The sequence below is a fragment of the Vicia villosa genome, linkage group LG2, assembly GCF_029867415.1.
Source record: "Vicia villosa cultivar HV-30 ecotype Madison, WI linkage group LG2, Vvil1.0, whole genome shotgun sequence".
NCBI classification, from domain to species: domain Eukaryota; kingdom Viridiplantae; phylum Streptophyta; class Magnoliopsida; order Fabales; family Fabaceae; genus Vicia; species Vicia villosa.
Window position 1 is genome coordinate 94,879,651 of NC_081181.1, and position 9,049 is coordinate 94,888,699.

Genomic DNA, 9,049 nt, shown 5'->3' on the forward strand with positions numbered 1-9,049 from the left:
CTGATTCCGGTTCCGAAGCAATTGTCATTCCGCTGCAATGGGCGGAAGACACGAAACGGAATCTGTTTGACAATGCAGTCCCGCGCAACACTCTGTCATACAACAACCTTAAATAAAAACATAATAAACATTAGATTATTTTCATTGAAATGTGTAAATAAATTGTTCGATTAATTAAATAATATATCGGATGAGTGAATATTACCGGATGTATGAGTGCATATTAGCGACGCCTAGTTGTTCATGCGTAAAAATCTCTTCCAAGTCATCTATTGCAATATGTGACATGAATTCAATACCAAAGATACCTTCATCCATATTGATTTCATGGAGAGCACCATCCTTCAAATCGGACATATCAACAAGTGTTCCGAGCGTCGTCCAGTATCGAGGCACAAAAGCACCACCTTTTTTGCCGCTTGCTTCGGAGGACCCTTAGGTGGTACGCTACGAACTTGCTATGTCACTTGTTGTGACCCCCGAGCAGATGCCTAAAAATCATATAACAATCGGTAAAACATAAAATCATGCAGTTTTAGATTCAAATTTTATATTAACACCTTAAATGTACCTCTTTTAGTGATGCAACAGACTCCTCCTCCTGTAAAATCCCTTTACCCTTAATTGCGGGTTTTGTAGGAGCAGTCTAAAATTAAAATGTAAAAAATAATTAACGTAACGGTGCAGAATTGACATTCGAAAACTAAATGATTCATAATGGTTTTCAATATACCTCATCACCAATGATAATGAGCTCCGAGGGCCATGCAACAAATGACCTATTGCATCTCGCATCAATGTTGTCTCAGAGACCATGTCAGGTACCGGTAGCACCGCATCATGATCTAATACAACATCAACTGACACTTTCAGGTGTCCATCCGGGAGCGGTCTATGGTGAAGTAAATCTCCCAAAGTGTTGTGCACTTTTCCCTTGCCAACTAGGCGATAATTCGGTAACGATAAGTATAGTTGGCAAGATGAAATGCCCTAAACCAATAGTAAATATAAAGTCATTATCATTAATAAAATAGAACAATTTGTAAGGAAAAAAATTTATAATTACCTCGGGAAGTTTTCTTTGACAGTTGATACTAGCTTTATCACTAGTTTCTTTCACCGATGAAGTATTGCACTTTTCTCTCATATACATATCTTTATCTCTTTACAATTCAGAGACTTGTGCTTGCAATTCCTGTAATTTTTGCAACACTTCTTCATTGTTAGGATTTCTTCTCCTAGAATGCTTGTAAAAAGAGGTTGGAGTCACACCATGACCTTTACCCCTCACCCGACCGGGATACTCAGGAGCATCTCGTGCTCTACTAAGTACGCTCCTATCATCCTGGTCCTCACCGATGGATACCGATTGCGACAAGGTCTCCTGTAATTCATTTACATTTCAATAATTATTAGTGGAGATAAAAAATCATTTATATATTAAAAAACATTTGATTTAATTAAAGACACAGTGTTATACTTACACATTCAGCATAAACTCTTTGAACATCGGGATCGACAGCTCAATTCTTGTCCACACGAGCTTCCTTCCACAACACATGTACTGGAAGTGAGGTTTCCTCACTTTTCGTCTCCTCTAACTATGCATTGACACAAATGACAAAATCGTCAAATAAAACACATTTAGACAATTAATTAAAACGCATTTCTATTTACTTACAATTTTTTCCCCTAAGCGTGCATATCCCAAACGCCCTTTTTTGTATGGATACGCGGCTTTTGATGCTCTCGCACTATTTGTGGCACTCCTTTTCCGAAAAGCTTCATCTCTTTGCTCTACAAACTTAGCCCAATCTTCATCATTAATGAACATCTCATACTTTTTTGGACGTCCTAGGGCCTCTTCAAGAAAGTTTCCTTCTTTATCCTTAAGATAGTTGTTTGTTAGATAAGCTTTCCACCCTCTATATCTTTTTCCGGCCAAACTTAGAATGAAGCGTTTACGCTCATCTGGTATGGTAAAAGACCTCTGCAAACAAACATACGCATAGAGTGTGTTAGTATAAGTAATTTAATCAAATTATCGTCAAGATAATAACAACAACCATATATGATACCTTAAGCTCGTCCCAAATCATGTCTTTTTTCTCGTCCAACTCTTTGCTTTTCAGATTCCATTTAGCTACGGAGACTGGAATATGCAAACGAACAAGTGTACCAATATAGCTTGTCAACTTTGCAGAATTAGGACCAATTGGTTGGTTATCAGAATTCCATTCCAAATTATATATCAATCCTTGGTCTCTATGTCGAATGATTCCCTTCATAATGGTGATGCCTCGTGCAACTTCTTTTGATGATGTATCGGGTTGAGGATTTGTATCCGGAGCATCTCTATCTTGTGAGTTTTCTTGTGGGTTTTCTTGTGGGTTCTCTTGTGGGTTTTCTTGATTACTAGCCATTGAACTTGTATCAAACAAACTAAAGCATACACGTGTAAAATTAAACACACACGATGCAGTTAAATACACACGATGCAGTAGAAACAAGAGGCTTCAAAGTAACTGTAAAATTAAACACACACGATGCAGTTAAATACACCACTACTAACAAATATATAAAAAAAACCCCAATCTAGAACTCAATTATTTAAAATGATATGAAATCAATTATCAATTAGCTAGTAACTACAAACAAGAGAAAGAACAGATGCATACATGTGTACCACAGCTTGTTCAACATACATTGGTTCGTAAATGAGAGGCTAGTTCATTAGTCCTAACAATTAACCTCCGAAACAATAGTAGATTAACATAGCAAAGGCAAACACAAATTGAAATGCTTTAACTCTTCATTATTATTCACCTTTATGATTTTCATTGTTTCACAAAGTTTATCGACATCAAATTACTGACACCATGTAATGATGACAGTTAAAAGAGAAGCATTAGTGGATTTAGGTAGCTAGCCACCACCCAATTTTGGCTACTTCACTTTTTTGACTAACTCTCACTCATACAATCCTTGTTTCCATCATCAATTATGTTTCTTCCTTATTTCACGTTTTATAGTTATAGATAATACAAAACAAATTGATAATAAATTATGTCGCAACTCTTTTTTATATATGTGACAAAACTAATTCTTTTCAAAATTATATTCATAGACTTAGAAGCTAAACATTATGATCCAATATCTATGAATCTATAATTTTTGTAAAAGATTCACAGCCACTTATACTAGAAAATCATATTAATTATCGGAATATGTTTTCTCGTGTTTAACCACTTAATTTAAAATGATTTAGATGATTGTATTGAAGGATAGAAAAACACTTAGAAAGGGGGGGGATTGAATAAGTGTGACTTTAAATCTTGGACGATAAAAATAAATTGCACAATTATTTTTATCCTGGTTCGCTGTTAACGAAGCTACTCCAGTCCACCCCCGCAGAGATGATTTACCTCAACTGAGGATTTAATCCACTAATCGCACGGATTACAATGGTTTTCCACTTAGTCCACGACTAAGTCTTCTAGAGTATTCTGATCACAACTTGATCACTCCAGGAACAACTGCTTAGTTCACTCCTAAGACTTTTCTAGAGTCTACTGATCAACCTGATCACTCTAGTTACAAACTGCTCAGCCAACTGCCAAGACTTCCTAGAGTATACTGATCACACGATCACTCTAGTTCCTTACAACTTAATGTAATCAATTCAAGAGTTTACAAATGCTTCTTAAAAGCTATAATCACAACTGTGATATTTCTCTTAACGTTTAAGCTTAATCTCACTAAAATATTACAACAGCAATGTAGTGAGTTGATGAAGATTCTGAGCTTTGATTGAATAGCGTTTCAGCAAGTTTATTTTCGTTCAGAGTTGATAAGAATTGGTAACCTTGCTTCTCATCAGAACTTCATATTTATAGGCGTTGAGAAGATGACCGTTGAGTGCATTTAATGCTTTGCGTGTTCCGTACAGCATTGCATTTAATGTTATACGCTTTTGTCAACTACCTCGAGCCTTGTTCACGCTGTGTCTACTGACGTTGCCTTTAGTAGCTTTAACGTTCCTTTTGTCAGTCAGCGTAGTCTGCCACGTGTACTTCCTTCTGATCTGATGTTTGTGAATACGACGTTTGAATATCATCAGAGTCAAACAGCTTGGTGCATAGCATCTTCTGATCTTCTGATCTTGAAGTGCTTCTGAGCGTGATACCATCTTCTGATCTTCAGTGCTTCTGATCTCATGTTCTTCTGATGCTTCCATAGACCCATGTTCTGATTCTGCTTCGACCATCTTCTGATGTCTTGCCAGACCATGTTCTGATGTTGCATGCTGAACCATTTGAGACACATCTTCTGAGCGCTGAATTATGCGTACTCTTTATATATTTCCTGAAAGGGAAATTGCATTGGATTAGAGTACCATATTATCTTAAGCAAAATTCATATTATTGTTATCATCAAAACTAAGATAATTGATAAGAACAAATCTTGTTCTAACAATCTCCCCCTTTTTGATGATGACAAAAACATATATAAATGATATGAATTTGCGATCAGAAAGAGTAGACGGCAAAAGACAAATTACACAGCTATAGCATAAGCATATGAATATGTCTCCTCCTGAGATTAACAATCTCCCCCTGAGATAAATAATCTCCCCCTGAAATAAATACTCGAAGAACTTTAATAAAAGACTTCCCTGATTATTTCGGTAGAGACGATCATATAAGCTTCTGCCTTCAGAGAATTCATAGCTTCTGACTTCTGCTTCCATTGGACAGCTTCAGAACTTGAATTTCTTTAGATCCTTAGAACACTCACAGCTTCTGATTCCTGCTTCCATCGTGGACAGCTTCAGAACTTGAATTTCTTTGATCTTCAGAACATTCACAGCTTCTGACTTCTGCTTCCATTCAGGACAGCTTCAGAACTTGAATTTCTTTGATCTTCAGAACATTCACAGCTTCTGATTTCTGCTTCCATTCAGGACAGCTTCAGAACTTGAGTTTTCTGGATCTTCTAGAACATTCACATCTTCTGATTTCTGCTTCTCTCGGATAGCTTCAGAACTTTGAATGTCTACCAACATCACTTCATGCTAGATTTGTATCAGAACATTGTTGAATGTACCAGAGCATCATCAGAGCATCATCAGAGCATCTCTACATCCTGAAATGTTACAGAACAAAAACTAAACGACAAAAGTCAGCATGAACGAGTTAGAACATAAAATGTATATTCAAATACATGATATGTATCAGAGCCAAATGTATCAGAGCATTTAGGCTAAAAACGTGTATCAGAGCAAATAATGTATCAGAGCCATAACATTATATGTATCAGAGCAAATAGAATTTTGTCAGAACAGGATAGACAATGATATTCAAATTCTATTATCAGTGCTTCTGATCGTGCTTCTGATTCCTGAAGCTTGACAGCACTCAGCTTGCTTCAGTTTCCAAGAGCTTATTCCTTTTACAGAATAACGCTTCTTATGGTTTTGCTTCTAGTGTTTGCTTCTGAAGATTCACTTCACTTCTTTGTACCTGCAAAACACTTAAACCATATAGAACTTGCAGTTCTTGTTAGTGAATGTGTGGGAGCCTCTTTACCCAGCAACTGATAGATTTAATCAAATCATTTATCATTTATCTTCTCCCCCTTTTTGTCATAACATCAAAAAGCAATATTTCAAAAGAATTAGATGCATAAGACAAATAGAATCACTGGAATGTAAAACAAAGAAAGTTTTTCATTGATAATCAAAAAGGATTACAAGAAAGATGTTTAACAATCAAGGAAAATAAAACTACTAAGACCAAATCCTAGGACCCTAGCTAAGACACCGTTTGTGCCAGCATGCCATGAAGGAGTGAAACGCCTCATTGACTGCTTCTTGGGCTTTCAGGCGAGGGATCATTTTCATTATTTCCTGGGCTTGATGAAGAGTTCATGATGGGTTTGCAGAAAAATGAACAAGTAGGGTTTGATATGGAAGAGAGAGAGAAAAAAAAAACTTGATGAAGAAATGCAAAGAGATAGAGAGAGATGAGAGGGAAAGAGAAGAGTTTGAAGAGTATTTAAAAGGAAAATAAAATGAAACGAATGATGAAAAAACATTTAATGTTACGTGACGTGAGGAGAGATAATAAAGACAAATGAGGTGACTAGCACAGTGTAATACGGTGAACTGACTTTATAATCGAAAAATGTTGCGGTTAAGCATGAGTCGCCACCGACTTTTATTTTATCCAAACAAATTCAGAAAGGCTAAAAGAAACAGAAAAAAACCTTTTAAAGAAATCTAAGTTCGGGGGGTAATTTATGCAAAGGGAAGGTGTAAGGCACCCTTTGCATCCATGGTTTTCCATGGGCTCTTAATTGCTTTGCTTGCTCGTTTGTTTAGAAAATGTAGGTGAAAGAGATAGGGACTTTAGCTCGTAAATGAGCGTAGCCCTTTTGAAAAATTATGAGAAAGAATATAATAAAAAGATTTGAGCATTGCAAGGCAATTAGGGGCAATTACCTTAAACTCAGATGATAGGTCTCTTTTTAGCCTTTCAGAATGAAAGGGTCTATCCTTGCCATAAGAGGGCAGGAAGCCTTTCGTTTGGAGGTTGAAGGGTCGTCGAAGCATCCTTTGCCATAAGACTGTCTCATGCCATAGAAGGGCAGGTAATCTAAGGCAAGGATCAGAATAAGCCATTTTTCGTTAGGCAACCAGAAGATACCTCAGCCTTTTTCCGTAGGCAACTTCCGAGGGTCGAGGTCATTTGTGTATCGAAGGCAGCATCATTTAGGGTCGTGACCTTTTTATCGAGGCAACATGGCTGAGGTATCCTCGTATTCGAGGGACTTGGCTTATTCTGCAAAAACACAAGGCAACATGCAACAAGGCAACAGGAAACAAGGCAACAGAGAGGTTACCCAAAAGCGTGCGTGTGTGCACCAATCACGTGATTATATTCAATTATATATCTTATAATTAGTGACTCTAATCCAGTTTAAATTTGCACTCCCTAAATTACTAACCACGCAGTATATAAAGCAATAAAGGGGAAGGGAAATTGAAACCAGCGGATCCCTTAATAGGGTTTGACACAAGTAATAATTAAAAAAAAGAAATTAAAACAAATTAAGTTTTAGGGTTACCGACTAATCCAGCTTTGACCGGTTGGCTACCCCTGAAAATTGGAAAAGGAAAAATAAACAGAAAAAGGGTGAGTGTAGGAGTAGTTCATTGGCCATTGAAAATAAACCCTAATTTAATTTATAGGGCACAATTAATATTTAAATAATATTAAACTAAATAAAAAATTCAAAGACTTAGCTTTAGCTTTTCGATTAAGCGTGGTCGAATCTTCTTGAAATTTCACCATGGGACTGCAGGCTCTGAAACATTGGATTAATCCGCGCATGCATAAGCTACGAATGTCTGCAAAGCAGTCTAATGCTCACGATGGTAGTATCTCGCAAAAATAAAAAAATGTTAGTACGGATATATAAAATGATGTATGAGAAATAATGAAAATTTATAAAATAAATTATTTACAAGTTATTTAATCGAACTATTAAAAAAACAAAAGAGTGTGTTTTTTTTGTATCTTCGAATAATCTTAATTAAAAAACTTAAGAAATAAATCAATTGAATATGAACAACTAATTTAACTAAATGAAATAAATCCTTTCTTCTTTTTATTTTTTTGTTTAGTTAATTTTTTTTTAATGAATTTCTTTTAATATTCATTAACGGCATCGTGCGTGCACAGTATGTGTGTGTGGTTTTACTAACACATCTAAATTAGAACATACTAGCAGCATATATACATACTTAGAAAAATACTGCATACGAAAGCAATTCGGCCACTTCCTCACGTTCCTAAAGGGATTTCTAAAACCACACATTATAATGATATCATTCTTTTGACATTTCAAATTAAAGGAACATCCAATAAATACTTGACACGTGGCCTTGTTAATATGAATAATAAAAAAAACAACAAACAAATATCCAAACAAAACCGAAGACAACACAAGTCTCTGCTTCCTCTCTCTCTACGTATTATGTCAAGATTAAACAAAACCCAAAACAGCCCCATGCCTTCTTCATCAAGTCGAAAATCCATGGCAGATATTTAGAAGAGAATACAAGCAACAAAACTCATAAGTAAATACCAATCAATGAAAAAAGAGATCTTACAACACTGTGCAAAAGCGACGGCTCGACGTTGGAAAGTGATTCCGACGATATCAATGGTCGGAGAAGAGTTCTTTGCGGCGGTACTTTCTCATCGAAGTCGGCGCGTGGTTGTTACGTTGAAGGAGAACTCCATTAATTGTTGAAGTTGATGATGACCGATCCTTGTTGTCCTCTCACTTGCTCTGTTTCCGATCGGAGGCGCGTTCTTGAAGACACATCGGAGTTGGAAACCACTTGAATCAATGAATTGTTGTTCGGGGTTGTCACGCGTGGCGGCGGCGGATCGATATTGGATCTGTAACACTGGTGTTCTCGATTTTGATTTATTCCTTGCACCTGTCCCAAATTTTCTGTTACCTGCCATAAACACAACAGAAAAGAGCAATTGTTATTATTGAAATAAAAAAAAATGGGTTCTGTTTATCGTTGTTGTGTTGATGATGACGATGATGCTTCTGTTTGTTCTCCCGAACTGCTGTGCTGCTTTTTGAGAGGTAAAAACACTACAGGCTGTGGAGTGACCGTGTAGTTTGTATGAGGATGGGGAAATTTGTTAGTTTTTTGTGACTGTGTCAGAAAGAAATTGTTAGCGGCAAGGTTTTGTGCGAGCGAGGGATCGAGAGTCTTTTTTTTCTTTTTATCAGGGTTTTGTTCCTATTTATAATATACAAAATTAGGTTAAATTTAATGGACCCAAAATTAATTAAAAATAACTAAAAGCCCAAATAAAAGGAATTATTTTAAATGAGTTTTTATAATTATATTTAACCAATTAAAAAACTAACCTAAAATGTAAAAAAGGTGTAAAATTTAAAATCTTTCTATTTTTTATGGAAAAAGTGAAAAAGCTATAAAAATTAATTGCAAAAATAA

The 9,049-nt window shown here is 36.0% G+C and overlaps 1 long non-coding RNA gene across 1 annotated transcript; it reads right to left on the minus strand.

The window, feature by feature from the left end:
* Positions 1-354: 354 nt before the first annotated feature.
* LOC131651657 (uncharacterized) lies at positions 355-8,816 on the minus strand. Its single transcript, XR_009298458.1, has 7 exons — positions 2,079-8,816; positions 1,682-1,990; positions 1,485-1,601; positions 1,067-1,384; positions 734-990; positions 572-646; positions 355-491 (listed from the first exon to the last, which is right to left on the minus strand). It is a non-coding gene; the product is annotated as an uncharacterized LOC131651657 (long non-coding RNA).
* Between the last annotated feature and the right edge of the window lie 233 nt (positions 8,817-9,049).